The 16,953-nt window shown below is 41.5% G+C and overlaps 1 long non-coding RNA gene across 1 annotated transcript in view; it reads left to right on the top strand.

The window, feature by feature from the left end:
* The first annotated feature begins 10,066 nt into the window (after positions 1 to 10,066).
* LOC311432599 overlaps positions 10,067 to 16,953 on the top strand; it is a 29,942-nt gene continuing 23,055 nt past the window's right edge. The window contains exons 1-2 of the long non-coding RNA XR_014690162.1: positions 10,067 to 10,375; positions 13,457 to 13,568. This is a non-coding gene — a long non-coding RNA (uncharacterized lncRNA). The remainder of the gene's footprint in view (positions 10,376 to 13,456; positions 13,569 to 16,953) is intronic.

Below are 16,953 nucleotides of genomic sequence, written 5' to 3'. Positions count from 1 at the left end.
TGGGTGGGCATGGAATGTACATGCTACCAAAGATCACTTGATGACTGATACAACAGTATGTAAAGGGGTATTAATAAATTTTCACTTGTGATTTTATTCTTTAATGGTAATGATGCAATTTCTCACAATTACGTTTATTTGTGCCTGTGCATCAAAATATGACATTATCCCTTGCTTCCCTCATATAAGCAGTTCTAACAATAACTTAGATCAAACAAACGAGCTGCACAAAATTTTGCTTTTCATGATCTTTTTGGGTTTGTGTCATCACTCTGTGCCAGGAGGTGGTGCCACAGAGCAGGAAACAGTTTAGGTATGGTCCGGCATGCACACATTGCAAGATAAAGGGATGAGGACATGATTTTGCCTTCTTCCAAAGTCTAGTGAGGGTCATAGCTGAGGCCTGACACAATTCAAATATCCGAGGACAGAAAGCCAATATCTGTCTTTTTATTTGTGTTCCCTTCAGACTAGTTTTTCATTTTTTTATTCAGATGTTCTACCAGAGAAGGATTCCCAGCCTATATTCCCAACTTCTCCCCATTTTGTTGGATGAGGATTCCCCCATCTTTCCATTATAAACTGACTCTGTAAAGGTGTGAAAGATCTGTGACATGATCCATCTCCTCTACTCTTTTCTTTGCTTCTTCCTTATTTTCAGCTCTTATGTAATAGACATGTAATGTAATAGACATTTCATTTACTCAGTGTTCAATAATTATAAGAGGCATTTGGAACACGGAATGGACAGTTTCTTTTAATTTTATTTCTACAGGGATCCTGCATGTAACCATACACAGAGAAAGTGACTCCTTGGTATGCTTCCAAATAATTCCTTCTTGAAAGATGTGTTCCTCCTTTCAAGTCACACAATAATTGCTAAACCACTATTTTGAATAATTTTAGGTGAGGCATGTTTTACAGGATCATTTGCTGCTAAGGCAAGTGGATATTATTGTGTTCCTGAACCTACACATATGGCTTTAACCACTACCCTTGTTTAATGTTTTGAAGTCATATGCTTTCAAATGAGTTGGTTTCCAAACCAGTTTCCCCACTTCTTGTTTTCAGTATCTTGACTATGAACTTGATTTAACCTTGTTGCTATCTTCGTTCTGTTGCGTGGCAACATGTTGGTTCTGTTTATTACAAATACCTGTTTCCTCTGTACCCCTTCTTTCATGTCAGGCTTACTCAGGGACATTTATGCTCTTTCTAGATCTTCTTACCATCTACACTTTGCCTCTCATTTCAGGACCTGCTTTTTGTTCACTACCACTCTTCTTGAGTTTCATTTGCACTTCACTGCCTTGAGTCTGTACCTGATCTCTTTAGGCTATCCTAACTGCTATGTTTTGCCATTGGGTTGTGAGGTCTTTTCTACTAGTCTCAGACCTGCTCAGCTCTGCAGCATGACCTCAGGCCCTTCCACAAATCTGTTTTCTGTGATTTGCCTTAAAAGTGAGCCTTGCTCATGTAAAAAGTGCCTGGTTAGTGAGAGATATGCCTTTACTCCTCCAAGGGACAAGGTATCTGTTATACGCCTCCATCTCAGGGTAACTCTGAAGTCTCATGGAAAGATTGCCTACTCCCTTTCAACTGATTGCTGTACTGCATGCACTGCTCATCCCTCCCTTGGGAGTGGGGCACAGCACCTTGTTCCTGAAGAAGAGGACAACTGTGGAGGGTTTCTACTGGTTGTAATAGTCTGTCTTGGTCTCTTTTCATTGGATTGCCTGGAGATTCTCAAAGTTATATCTAGGGCAGTGTAACATGTCCAGAAATACTCCATGTGTGGATATCAGCAGACAGAGAACAACCCCTGCCTGTACAATAGAAATCTCCTAGCCATGAAATTGGGTGGCCACATCCAAACTGCCTGCTGGAAGTTAGTGTCTGGCTAGTACTAATTTCCAAACAGGAAGGTGTTTGGGAGAGTACCTGTTTGCTTGAGCCAAACCCATAGCAGACACCAGTCTGTCAATTCAAGAATGTAAAAAAATACGTTACAGTGTTCAAGAACATTTCCTCATACTGTTGAATTTAGTACCAGAGCCTGAGAAGTCCAGTAGGAATTCACAACTTTTAAAATCTCTTGTCTTTATCCAGCCTTGAACTGTTTCTGGAGTCTCTTCAGGATGTCTTGCATGCCAGTTCTATAGGCCAAGATTCTCTTCTGGACGTTACTTCCTCCAATAATACAAATGTTGTCAGATATAATCTTAGTGTTTGGGAGATCCAGGAGAGACAACTGTTACTTTTATCAAGTAGCATCACACGGTCTTATCCTTCCTGTGGTGTATATCCAGTAGTACCTGCCCCATTGGGTTTATGCCAGTGGAACACTGACATCTAACAGAACATACTGATAAGACTGGGTGTATTCACAGTTTCTGATAAAGTTTATTACCTGTATTAACATTCATATCTACAGCAGCTTTAAGTCAATTCAGATCTGATTACCCCCTACTTTCTTATGTTGCAGTGTTACCTTGCCTCTGTGCTCCTGTCAGCTCCTTTTCTATTGAAACCAGCAAGTCACATGGATCCATATACGTCAACAAGCTCAGACTGACAAATTTCTCACTCAAATTTGCCCCTGTTCTAGATGCTTATATGCCAGGAGGAGGTCTGGTATCCTTCTGAACTGTTCGTGGACTGAGACCATTAGAATATGCTATAGTCATGCCACAGATCTTTCCCCATCCTCTAGAAATCTCCCTGTGTTTACAACCACTCTGTGTGATCCTCTGGTTTTCCTTCTGGGAGTACTTGGGTTCTGGAATATAAAAGATATTTACATGATGCTGCCTTGTTTCACACGGAGATGTTTCATTCAATTCTGAACAGATCAGACCTTGTTATAAACAGCTATAAACTATATTAGTGCAGTACTCTACCCAGGATAACTGTTCCTGCTGAGAACCATACTTCATTCAGTGTTCCCAAAGTCTCCATGGCCCTACATGGGTGCCTGGAATCTCCTTTCTGCCTTTCATGGTGCCATCATTGTCATACATACTAGACCATCCTCAGTCAATTTGCTTGTCCTGTGTGCCTCACTGCTTTATTCTGGTGCTTATATTCTTATTCTTGCAGTGTACAATGGCTGTCTTTGTTTTGATGCCTTCCTCACAGATGCCTATTGTACTTACTATTAGCTGGCATTTTTTTATGGTTGCTCTGATCTGATCTGCTAGAATCAAGAGTTCCAGTAACAGACCCATATCTACTTTAATATCTTTGCTCTTCAGAACAAGCATTTATATTCCTTTTGCTAGTTTGTTTCCTTCCAAATAAAACAGTATCTCTGAATAGCTTTGCTCCATCTACATTCACAGTATTTATCAGATATGCTTATCTACTATGCCAGTAGCTTGGACATTATTCATATCTTACTTATTTCTCACCATTTTTCTTTGAAGCTTTAGCTGTCTTTTCTTTCCTTTACTCTCCATGATCATTGTTGTATACTCTCTATCCTTATTACTATGCTTGTGAGAAGTTTTGGTCTTAAAATCAATGAATCCCAGTAATCCAGGATTTCATTGTACTTGTTTGCTATACTTTTAGGTGCTGCTTTGCTACATTAAGTGTAATTGCATTATGATGTGGAACTACCTCACAGATTTTGTAGTAAAAGTAAATGTCTTCCATAATCCGGTACTGACTGTGCACAATGTGGTAGTGCCAGGTCTTTATGGCATCTGGCATGTTATTTCTTGGGGAAAGGACAAGGAACTAGGTACCTAGTGCCTGTCATGCCAGCATAAAGGAATTAACAAAGAAAGGTGTAAGCCGTGAACACACAACAGGAGACGTGTGACTTGACTCATTCTCTACCAGAAGAATTTGTGACACACATATGTAGCACCTCACACATCGGCCCACTGATTTTGGATGGCTGCAAATGGTTGCAAATATTGACTCTACCAAATTCTCCTTTCAAGTGTTCTGCATGGCCCAGTACTTCCCCTTGCATGCATCAAAGCTCCTTGAGTACCAACTGTTTCTGAAAATCAGAGTTTATTTTGGTGCCTGTCAGTGGATTTTATGAACTTGGCTCTTAGCACCATTTCTTCTGCTCAGTGATGTATGGAGCAGTCCTATGGGGCAGCTGGGCTGTCAGGTTCCATTTCTGCCATGGCAGTTTATAATTAAGTGCATTTTCATGCAGATCATTTTTCTTTGGGCACAATCTGTTTCAGGCATAATCGCTCCTCAGAAATCAAATGCTCCCAAACCCATGTAGCAATTAGAGTGACTGGTCATCTGGCACTTCATAGAGTTCATAAAGACATGGAGCAACTGCACATGAATTCTCCACTTATGCAAATTGGACATGCAGGGTTTTCATCCGTGATATCTGTTAAACCCTGAAATGCAAAATGGTGTAAATGCAGTCATTGGCTGTCAGCAGTTTGAAAACCAAATTGTGTGTTTCAGTGCACGTAACACAAATGGAGAGAGGGAGAAGGCAATTTTAAGTTGGGCTTCGTGTTTCTTTCAAAAGTGCAGGGCAAGGGCAGAGTTGACTGGCCAGGCTCATGGCTGTGGCCCAGGTGGAAGAAATAAGAGAATAGGAGTGCATGAATAAGGATTATGAAGGATTAATACCAGGATTAGGTAGCAAGTGTGTGTGGAACTGGTAGCAAGAGGGAAAGTTCAGGGGTGGGAATGTGAAAAACAAGTAAATGTGGTGGAAAACTGCAGTTTTGTGCTGAGTTAAGTGAATAATGATGAAAAAGAGGATGGATCTTGTATTTGACAGCATCACAGAATAAATTTTGCTAAGTTCTTGCAAAGGCAAGAGTGCAGAAGAAAGACATGCACCTCAAACAAGGGAACAGAAGTAATCACTCTGAGAGGAGCAGGGCTATATAGCATTTCTGTCCACTTTACCTCCTTGACTCCTTTCTGCTGATTAAAGAGAACAGAGTTAGAAACTTGCCTTGTTCTTCCCTATTCTACCAGTGCAGAATCTAGAGAATTTGGAAAAGGCAGTTTCATGATAACACCTTCCACTTGGTAAAGGGGACATATTTTGATAGGTCTTAGAGGCAGAATATAAGTCATAAATGCTTGAACAGTACCATGCATTTCATGTGAATTACCCGAGCTCATAACTGAGGATAGAGGCAAATTGCCAGAGGTAGTTTTACAAATGCTGGGCATCCCAGATCCTGGTAGGAGCATAAAGAGATGGAAATATCTTGTAGATCAAAAGGGAGTAAGTGATACATGTGATATCGTATTTCCCAGAAAGTTTCAGGGTAGTGTCTGGACTTGGCATCTCACTGTGATGTGGACAGGAGGAAGTTTCTTTTTCAAGCTTCTTAGTTTTCAGTGGAAAGGAAGACCAGGAAGATCCAATGTCAAAATGAGAGTTAAGTAGGATGGCAGTACATTGACTGACTTCATTCTCTGCTTGCTCTGTGCACATTTAGTTGAGTGCAAGTGCCCTAATTACGGCCTCTCTTCCCAGCTGCCACAGCTGCAGTGAGGCAGGTGATGGTTATGCAAAGATTCCCCAGAGGTCAGAAAGGTAGGTTTGGTGTAGCAGAAACCCAGAAAAACAGGTACTGGACAACAACAAATATCTAAAATTTAGGCAGGTTGTTTATATTCATGATCCGGGTTTCCTTCACTGTCAGTGAAGAGAAAGGGAACTCCAGGGGGCAATTTTGCCAAATAGCTTCTCTTGCTAATTACTGATGAAAATTAGATGATTGGTTCACATAAATTGCCTGTTTTACAGGTGGCTGAAGATAGGTGAGATAAAGCCTCAGGTCTTGTCAAGATCCCAAACGTTTTCCTTCAGAAAGAGAAATTGCACAAGGGCATTTAGACAAGAATCAGGCTCTGACCTTTAATAGTAGAAATAAAACAAGTTTGACTCTGGAGTGGTTCTCTGTGCTCTTTACAGTAAAAATGCCCAGTACTTCACTGGCTTGTCTGCAAAAACAGTCCCAGCAGTGCATGGTCTTCTCTTTGTTTCCACCGATTGCATGTACACGTTCGTATTAAGGCTCTGTGATTGATAAGGCACACATGAACAACACTCAGCTACTCTTTTAAATATGACAGAGTTTGTTCCTGGGCTTTCTGCAAATGTGTCTGACTAGAGTGAATTACACAAATGGACAGATTTACAGTCTCCAGCTGACCACTTGTCTTTCCTTTCGGCCTGGTGATGAACTGCTTGAACGTGAATGCATGGAGAGACTCATAAGATATATCATACCAATATATCTTACACCCTGGCTCACTTTGGGCTCATCAAACACTCTCCTCTCTCTTCTGGAAATAACTATACATGCATTTTAAAGGAAAAGCAATGACCATTCTCCCCAGACTAAACTATGAAAAATTATCTGGTAATTTTGCAATGATGTGCAAAAATCAGAAGAAGGATTCTTCCCATCTGTGGGGTGACTAGATGTTTGGAAAAAGTGTCTCATTTATTATTATAGCTTGTGAAAGTAGGAAGGATTCTGCATCTATGAGATTTCATATCCAATAACCCCTAGATTACAAAGTAAACTTACCCTTAGAGTCATGACTCATTTACTGAAATTTAGAGTAGACTTTCTGGAATTTCTTTTTGGTAGAAGCCTGGTCCTTATCCTCATTTATATTTCCAAAGTATACTTTAAAATTACCTCAATTAAAGTGGATTTAGCTAGGTCTTGCCTATTAAAAAACAGTAAAAAGAAATTCCTAATCCAGTGCAAGGAGCATCTCTGCTAGGACATGTGCCTGTAGGAGGGATGTGTAGCTAGACTAGCACACATCTACTAGACCAGTGTGCGATATTCACCCTGACATTCCAGGTGCCTACAGGTGCCCAACCAAATCAAGTCTTTCACATTCCTCCTTGATTGGGTACAGGTTCAGTGGATGATGAGGATGTTAACACCATCTGGTTGTGCAGGCACTTCTGAAACAAAGTTATAGCTGCACTGACCTCCTTTTGGATAAAAGAGGTATCCACTCCTGTCTGATGTTCTCACATCACTACAGTCAGATCTTCCATTCGGATGTGCATAAAGCCCCATGTGGTACCGAGATACACAGAGACAGCAGTGAAAATCAAACAGACTGCCATTGGAAATCTGTTATTTCCTTTTAAGTGAAATTGTAATAAAATGTTTGTTAATTCAGGGATACAATAACAGAATTGCCAAAAGATAAAGGGCAAAACTCTAAAGTAAATTATTCACAAGCAACCCCCTCAGATGCAACTCTCTTGAGCAGAGATAATTTTCATGCAGTGTATTTTCTAGATTATGAAAAAATGAATTTAGTTCAGAGACACATGATATGAGAGAAGTAGGATTTTTTCAAATGAAGCATCTTCCACCAGTCAGTGTTCTAGATGACAACCTAAATCACAATAATATCTACAAGATGATTTCCATTGGTTGAAATTCACACTTCCAGCTAATGTAGCACAGTTTCTGTGTCTGAGTCTTCATTTTGTTTTTCAGTGTGTGGTGTTTTTTGTTTGTTTGTTTGTTTCAGTGCAATGAATATAAACGAACAAAAAAATGCTGCAGAAATATGAATGTCCTTATGTGGAGATTTTTTACTCCATCTAAAAAACCCTAAAAGTCTTCAGGTGGCATTAACTAAATGGATTCAAGCCACCACTATTATGAATTCTGCAGCATACATGGCCATATAGAGATTTGCAGAAAGGTAAATGAGGTTTGAATTCAAGACTTATTATTTTTGATGCAGTTTGGTACCAGGGAAGGGCAAAGCAGATTAAAGGCTGGGGAAAAGGTTTGGGGAGAAAGCTCTTGAGTTTTGTCAAGACCCTTCAGCAATCTGTTCCCTTCTTCCATCACTGTTACCTAATCCCTTTGGAACATAGTAGTTCTCACACAGCTTCTGTATGGTGAATTTATGGCATTTTCAAAGATGAGGGGAAAAAAGAAAAAAAAAAGACTTTCTGATCTGATATGAGAAGGGAAATTCCACTTTCTCTATCTTGCAGCAGATCTGTTTAGGAGTTATGATGGCTATCTGGCAAAGAAAGATGGCAGCTTTCTTCCTTTAAATATTTATTTTGACTAGCATAACTATACCCATGTATGGATACAAGTTTTATGGAATGGACATCTTGATCTTGTTCAGCATAATCCTTTATAGTACTGTCAAATAACTAATAACTTGTGTAAACTATATCTCAAGTGGAAAGTTTGCTTCTCTGACCAGAGCAAAAAAGGGCTAGCAATAGTTTTCTGATGTAGGCAGATGCATTTAGATATTTTTTTTCTGCTACATTAAAAAAAAAAAAAAAGTCTCATAACACATTCTATCCTCCATATTTTCAAGTTTTTAGTTATATCTTGATCTGATTTTAGCTGAGCCTTGCTACATGTTCAAAACCCAACAGCATCTTCTTCCCAGAACTACCTGAGCAACTCTATACCCTGTTCTGTCTACAACAGAACATCTCTGATATGTGTTCTCCTCTCAGTTTAAGCCCATTTTTCTCCCTGTACTTTCTCCACTGCTAAGGGGCCTTTGACTACAGACCCTGCTCTCCAGCATGTCCCCTCAGCTATGATTTCCCCAGCTCCAAAGCCCAAGAAAGTCCTCTTCCCAGGCAAGGGCAAACCCATCCGTACCTGTCCTTTAGTCCCAAAGGGAAGCTCTCAGCCTTTTCTGAGCCAACACAAAGTTTGATTACCCCCAGCCCTAGCTGCAGGCCTGACTTTCTGCATGTCCTAATGTGTCACTGGTAGCTGGGCATGCAGGACAAAACAGGAGATTGGAATGAATAGTCATTTCCTACACCCCCCCAAAAAAAACAAGGTACAACAAGTAACAGCACTTGAGACTGATTCGTTGGATGAACTGGTCTGCCAGCAAGAGATAAAATGGGAACAGAAGCAAGCAAACAGCCCCAGTGCCTGCACACAGCCTTACGGCTCTGTATCTGCCTCTGACAGGGACCTGCAGGCTCCTTTATAGAGTGGCAATGTTTTTGCAGTTTGTCATGACAGTTAAGTGTTCTCAAACAGAGAGCACGAATTACACAGGCACACACGCTTCACCCTCACTGATCTCGCTGCAACAGCACCGCTGAGTAAGTAGATAGGACACTCCATTCTGTTACCACGGAACATGAATAAATGTCATTGGTTTCAATGGGAGCTATTTGTATCCTGTAGCAGGAGAATAGCACCCCGGTATCGCTGCTGCTCTCTGTTTGGCTCTCAGTAGCTGGATCTCTGCAATAATAGCAGGGCTGATCCTGCTGCCAATTTTCCCTCTGTTTTTGTTGTGCTGTGCTCTGCTTTTATTGAGTCGATCACTGACTATTAGGGAGAAGCTTTCCTTCTGGCCTGTTATTCCATTATTGTTCATTATGAGTTTTTTTTGCACTTTGGTGCCAGCCTCTGTCAGAGTGGAGGCTCTGGACCCAAGGGACCCTGGGAGTTCAGGATGCACAGAGAACTTGGGGCTGCAGCACAGGGAAAGATGCAAATGCAAACAGCAAGGGCAACACAACATGCCCACCCAGCTGCAACAAATACCAGCCCTGCACTTCGCTTACCCTCACTGCTGCAGCTGACAGAGGAAAACCACATGTTCCATCGGGATCCCACAGCCTCAGTTTTCCAGACATTTCCACTTCAGAGTGCTGCATCCCCAGCTCTGGTTTCAAAGTTGTCCCAGCACGCAAGTCTGTGCTAATCAGTTTTAGCAGGTCCATCATTTGATTGGCTTCAAAGCTGGGCACCCAGTTGCTGTATCTCTTACAAGATAAGGCAGGCCAGCTGGACAAGGGTTGTTTTGCCTGCCTTTAGTTTGTGCTTGTCCTTTGCAGGCAGGTCAGAGATGAAAGTCGATCTGTACTATGTAACATTTGTCTGATTTCTTTCAGTCACTGTTGGATTAGCTTCTCACATCTTTGTCCAAAAAATATTTTTTTCACCACCCTGTGACAAAACCTCTCCTTGTCTGGTATCACATGTCCATGCTGAAGGATTGTTGCCTTTGGTTTTTGTGTGTCTAAGGTTAACCAACACTGATCTGCCATGGAATTTACTCTCTCCAAAGGGGAACAAGAAAACAAAATCCCATACAAAAAGTACAATCTCCAGAACAATCTCCACAGCCAAAGTCTTGGGTGCAAGTCTCTTTCCATGGAAACACCTTGCAGATGGCTGAGTTTCAGCACTTACCTGGGCTGATGGGTTTATTGTTCTGCACTGGAGCAACTTACATGTGAAAGGGTCTTACATATGAACTTAAGCCATGTTCTGAGCTACCAGAAATTGAAAACTTCGACAAATATCTTTTCACCTAATGTGAAGCCTAAAGTGTTGGTTTTCTAAGCAGCAATGATTTTTTCATGGTAAGTAATTTATTTCATCATTATTTTTTTCCCTTCCTCTCTGAGAACTGATTATAAATATCTCTTATTTACACCAAATTCATATTTGGTGTACAAGCCATTTTGCACATAACTTTTTGCAAGTGTTTCCAATCTGACATTTCTGACCAACGTTGCAGGGATTGTTCTGAGAGGGGGGGATGCTCTCTTTGATGCCTCTTGATTGAAAGACTCTGTAACTAACTCAGCCAGCTGGAACTGTGGAGTCCAAGAAGTGGTCCTTCTCCATCTTTAATCAAAGCATTTTGTCCTCACTGCCTTGCCTTCTCCACCAACTGAACTTTAAGTAGCCTTGGTGTGGATTCAGGCATCATAGATTTGCTTCCCAGCTTTGTTTCTCATCATGTCTCGAAGCCCTCTAAGTGATGGATGCTATTCCTGTTCTTGTATCCCTTTCTTTTAGGGGGTAGAGTGTGTGTGTGTGTTTTCAAAGGTAAACTGCCAAGTTAAACTAAAAGATTTTGCAAAGAATGGGCAGGAAAAGAAAAAGGAAAAAAAAAATACAAAAATTTAGTCCGTAATATTATTTGCAAAACAGGAGATCTGCCTAGCATAGAGTAATGATATTAACACAAGTGCACATGCTTGTGCTGAAAGGGAAAGGTGAGACCAGTAGGTGATGGAAGATGAAACGTCAGAGTGGAAACAAATTCAAATGAAACTCAAAGCATGAGAAATGGATAAACCCTTTGGGGTTTGGTGACTCACAAGGGTGGAGCTTCATTTTTCTGGGTGAGGGTGCAGAGGAATTAGAGCACTTTTTCCTCCCAGCATGGTGCTAGTATTTCTAGTCCCAAGTGGTCCTGCAAGAGAGAGAGCAGGGAAAGAAAGAAACACCACCTTTTGAGGCAAACCATATGTTTTTACATTTATTTTTGTTCTCTCTACCCTCTCCTTTCCCCTTCAATCATGCTGTCAGCATCAGCATTCATGTCTATATCCCCTTTTCTGGGTAACTTGCTTTGTACCAGGCTATTTTACTTAAAGGTTTCTCTAGTTTAACAGCCTGGCTTATTACCCATGTTTAAGATTGGAGTCATATGGTTTGCCCAGTGACATCTCCCTTCCTTCCCCTCAGTTCCCCTTCCCTGCTTAAAGGTTTCTCACTGCCGATCCAGCAGAAGTTTCCAGCCCAGAGCACAGCACAGACCTTGTGTGAATTACATACTTCAAACACTGCTGTTCAAGAGAGCTGTGGCATATGCTGACTGGCTGGAGTTCGGGGTTAGTTGACAGGAAACGTCTTGATGAAGGACTTCTCCTTTCGACAGCCTGCTGTTTTGTGTCTGCTCTCAGGGATGAACAGCAGCCCCAGCCTAGACAGGGCCCCTCTGTCCAACCACTGAACCAGGCTCCTTGCTTGTTTCCAGTTGCTTTGACTAGACAAGAAACAGCGGAGCTAATGGACAGAAGGGGATATTAATTTGCATTTGAATACAGCCCAACACAGTTACTCAATGTTACTGCTGGGTAATGGGAAAATTAAGCTAAAAGGGAGTTAGCATATGGAAAAGAAATATAGCTGATGCTGAGAAAACAGACCACAGTTGCAGTGAATTAGTGTCCACAGCTGTTACACAGGATGCCTTGCTGCTCTCGGGGCAGGTAGCATTGCAAAAGTAAATATTCCCTTTTACACGTTATTATACCATGCAGAGTGCCTGGAGAAATAAAGTCAACTGAGAGGAATTAAAAAAAAAAAAATGGGGGAAAAATTGATGGTGCTGCAATAGTAATGGTCTAGTGATTAAAAAGCCACAGAAGCAAAGGAATGGAAAAGGGGAGATCCTGCCGTTCTTAGAAAAACAATAAAAAGACATATAAATGTTTCCTTCCGCTTATGGTGGGCCACCACCATTTTCCAGGAATGGGTCTGGTTAATCGCAGCAATTCTGCCTGAGTCAGAGGGAGCCTGGAGTTAAATCTTTATGTGTGTTTCTGTGTGCTCCCCATGCCGTGAGAGCAATACATGGTCACTGTCCTGGAGCTACCGCTTTCTTTTAGTCCACCTCTTATCAGGTCTGGGTTTCCTTTCCTGCCCAGAGTGACACTGTGAGATATCTGTGGATATAGGCAGGAGGTTTGGAAGGGTTCACACGAGCAGATCATGTATATCTCCAGGTTTTTCTTTTCTTTCAGCCCTGGTTTGGTCTGTAGCATTCACTGCTATGCCCCTGCTGTGGCATGGGCTCACTGCAGAATAATGTGGAAAGCCACAGTGCCTTTCCCCTCTTATCTTTAAATTCCCTTTTCTTTCTTTTTTTTTTTTTTTTTTTTTTTTTTTAATTATTATTTATTTTTTTAAGGGACAAAATTTCCCTCTTGAAAAAGTTTTAAACATATTCAAGTCCATGAACAGACATCCTCACCCCTTTTCTTACGAGACAAACTAAAGTGTTGCTTTTCCAAGCTGGCTACAATTTGCATCAATAAGCCAAATTTTTCTAAATGTGCTAAGACCACCCAGTGCTCAACATAGTCAACAAAAACTTTCAGTACCCTTTGAATTTTGCCACACATATTCCAGAAAAATAAATACCTATAGAGATGATAGATTTTTATTTCATTTCAAAGGAACATCTAGAATTTAGTTACATATCTGCAGGCAGTACTGGTGCATGGTTAAATACGTTGCAAGCTTTGAACTACTCAAGCATGACTTCAGAACGATATTATTGTCTGTGCCTCTTATTGGATACATCAGATGAAATGCACTTCAGGCCTTTGCTTGGTAGCTGATCTCATTAGAAAAATATAAACTTTTTTATCTCTTTCACATCTAGTAGTTTTGCTTAGGTTATTTTTGTTATTGTTATTATTTATTTTTTTCTTTGTGTTTGGGTTTGGTTTTGTGTGCGTGTTTTTTTGTTGTTGATTTTTTTTTAACAGATCTTTTACTTCTGAAGCCTGCTCCATGCTGCTCTTCAGCCACTGTTATTATTACCAAATTCTTTCTGAGTATTCGCTACCTCCCTCATAAATCATTACATTCCCACTTAGCAAATTTAATAACAGGATCTGGTTTCAATCCTCCTTGCACAGAAAAGCCACTTCAGCTTTTCATTTGGACAAGGAACTCGATGGAATGTGCCTGGTGCATCCCATGACTGCAGGGACATGGGCTTGCCTCGCCTCTGCTGCTGGAGACAGAATGGTAATTGATGGAGAAAGTTTAAAAAGTAAATAAATAAATAAATAATAAAAAAATTGAAAAGAAAAAAAATATATTATAATAATAATAACAATAAAACTTTTTCCATTAGCCTAAAAAGAGAGAAGAAACATTCAGGTTCCAAACTGAAAATTATGTAAATCCTGAAAATGTATAAGCTGAAGTTTTAGTAATTATGGTGTCTGTATTAAGACATGTTTATATACTGAACCAGCACACTCACTGTGTTTTACATTATCTGGATGTTTAACCTCACCTGCAAACCCTCAGAAATGAAAATATACCATCACTGCATGGATGCAGAGCAGCAAAAGGATGTGGAAGCAGTTTACACCTTGGTCACAAACTGTAGGTATGAGAACAAGTGCCTTCAAGGTGAGGAGTAGGAAAAATTCAGCAGCAAAGCTACTCCTTAGTGAACACCTCTCCCATGCCAGGTACCCAGCCATCACTCACTGCAGGTGATCACTATTCGTGTATTACGAGTATGTGCAGGCTTGTAGACATTTACTAAGTCACAGCTGAAATATATCCACTCATTTGTTTACTCCACAATCCCATTTTCAGGTAGATATTCCTCTATAGTTAGTTTACACCCAAATGCAGGCATTTATACAGGCTTTGCACTGGTGCTAATGTGCTCGATTTCACCCATTTGATTTCTGGCCTTGACTTTAGCTGATCCTGGCACAGAAGCCCCATGGGAGCTAGTGAGGTTCGTGGTGCTGCTGAACACCTCACCCCCTTGGATGTATTCTTCCCACTTTGATCTAGGCAGTTTAATGCCCCAACTTCTTCCTGAAGTAAAACTCTATCCTTTAGGACCCTATCTTTGCCCTCTCTCAACAAAATTTAGCTGGGATAGAAAAATCATGATATAGGGCCACTGTCCCAGTCCCAACCCTAGGGGTCTGTGACCATCTTCACAACACCCTGTGGCAAGGATTAGCAATGAGAACCACCTCCTCCTGACACTCTCAGCCTGGGCAGACTCCTTCAAATCCAGCCAAAGATCCTCTTTGATTTCAAAGCACTCTGGATGTAAGCTTTCCTATCTGAAAGCAGTCCCTTCCAGATCAGCTCCAAGGCACATCAGTTGGACGTTGCGCAAAGGGTTTTCTAGTGCCAGGTTGAGCTCAGTGGGTATTAAAGAGCACAACATCATACACACTTTCAGTCACATTTTGCCAGCGCTTGCATTTTGAAGCAGAGAGGAAGGGAAGGAGAGATAATCCCTCATAGAAGTGTACGAAATGTGCACCATTAGAACATAAGGACGGGATAGTGTTATCTTATTAAAACTCTCATCATAATGAAAATGGATTATTTACTTTGTAACCCTTAATGGTTTCCCAAAAAGTAGTTTCTGGATATAATTTTCATTTTTCTTTGAACCAGGCACGTCCCTGACCACAGTTGTTCTTATAGCTCACTGATGTTGCTTCTTTCAGTCCACCACAGCAGGAGACATCACCAGTGAGAGTGAGAGGGATGAAAATTGGCATTTTTGCTGGTCAGGGGCTGGTGGGATTGCAGGTCTGGTGTCTATTGGCAGGAACAGATATCACCTATGTATGCAGGTGTTTGGTTTGCTGAGGGCACACTGACAACTCCATCCTGTGTCACTGAAGATGACCCAGAAGAATAGAAAGTGGGAAGTCCCTGACCAGGTAGTTTTCACCATTGCATATCATCATCATATAGCTCCAGTCATAAATCATAAATCATAAACTCCAGTCATATCCAGGATTTAAGGGACAAGTTGGGGTTAGAGAGTGAAATGACTTTATGTTTAATGAATTCATTGTGAAGTGGATTGAAAGTGGAAGAACAGCCAGACCCAAAGGGTGGTGAAAAGTCCAGGTGGAAGCCAGTAGCTACTGGTGTACCCCAGAGGTCATTACTGGGTCCAGTCTTGTTTAATATCTTCATTAATGAACTGGATGTTGGGGTAGGGAGTATCCTTAACAAATTTGCTCATGACACAGAACTGGGAGGAGGGTTCAGCTGCCATCCAGAGGGAACTCAACATGTTGGATGACAGGAACCTCAAGAAATTCAACAAGGGAAATTTCAAAGTCTTGCATCCAGGACATGCTGGGGACCACCCAGATGGAAAGCAGCTCAGCAGGAAAGCAATGAAGTATGAAAGCTCAGCTTTTCTCTAGGCAACAGGGAGACCTTATCACATGCAAGGTCTTCTCTTTTCCTGATATGAAGTCAGCTCTGTAATCACACCTGGGTGACACTGCTGTGTCGGGAAAACCAGAACCTCAGAAGCTTTTTTCTAAGTGTCCTAAGAAGGAGCAAGATGGTGAAAGAAGTGACAGTGGTTCAGGAATGAAACTCACCTTTCAAGACCCTCCTAATTCCAGGGAAGCTTCATCTGTATCTCTCCACGAGTATAGGCTGAAACTTAGCATGAAGCAACATGAGAGAAAACAGCCATGCAAATTAAAGTCATGCTTCAATGCATGCATATGCACATATTTCACATTCAGTCCCAAGTGCAGCCCATATTGAGGCATGGGTGTACCTAGCCAGAAGAGATGTTGTTCATCAGGAGCAAATTCCTGCTAGCTGGTGACAGCTGTCTTTTACCACCAGAAGGGATGGAGAAGGCACTGCTGTTATTCGCAGAGCTGGGCTGGGTGTCAGCTGCCTGCCTCTCTCTTCCCAGTGCTCCTCACACTGCACTGGTCAGACACTGTGAAGAGGTTTGATTCAAACCTGCATGGTTCCTGACAGACAGATGAACTCGTTAGGGGGCACAGCACAGAGCTGCAGCCTTGTACTATCTCAAAAACTGACTGACTGTGAAAGTAGGCAACCACCATCTAGCATTTTGTGCAAAGCTTGGTTTGCCTATTTCAAAGAAGTGAGCAGCTGTGTTCAATCATATCTGACTGCGATGTGAGCCCTCGAGTACACAAATGCCAGTGATGATCTGTGCAATTTTGTCATCTAGTAGTTGGCAGCAGTGCTGGCACTTTCTTGAGCTCAGTTCCATGAACTGACACATGGTCGTGTAAGAACAGTCCCTACTGTAAGGCACTCACATCAAAGAGCTGGGCATTGGAAACAAGCCATGCCTGAAGCAAAGGAGAGAGGTTCAATTTGGCCAGGTCATTCCTGCTCCCAAGATTATAAAAGTTAATGTATTTTGCCCAGGGTAAGGTGAACCTTTCCCTATTCTTTGTCACCAGACATGATGGGGCCTAAGTCCCTGGTGTCCTGGCTAGCAAAGTCCCAACCATTTTGTGAGCATAGCAGTGAAAGGGGAGGTCACCTGAGAGCCAGCTTCTGACTCTTTGTATAAATGTAGAGGGAATCCTATGTCACAAGCAAGCTTTCAGAGTATATTGGC

The sequence above is a fragment of the Aythya ferina genome (genome assembly GCF_964211825.1).
Source record: "Aythya ferina genome assembly, chromosome: 2".
Classification (NCBI taxonomy): Eukaryota; Metazoa; Chordata; class Aves; order Anseriformes; family Anatidae; genus Aythya; species Aythya ferina.
The sequence above is the reverse complement of the archived record's forward strand: the minus strand, read 5'-3'. Positions and strand labels throughout refer to the sequence as shown.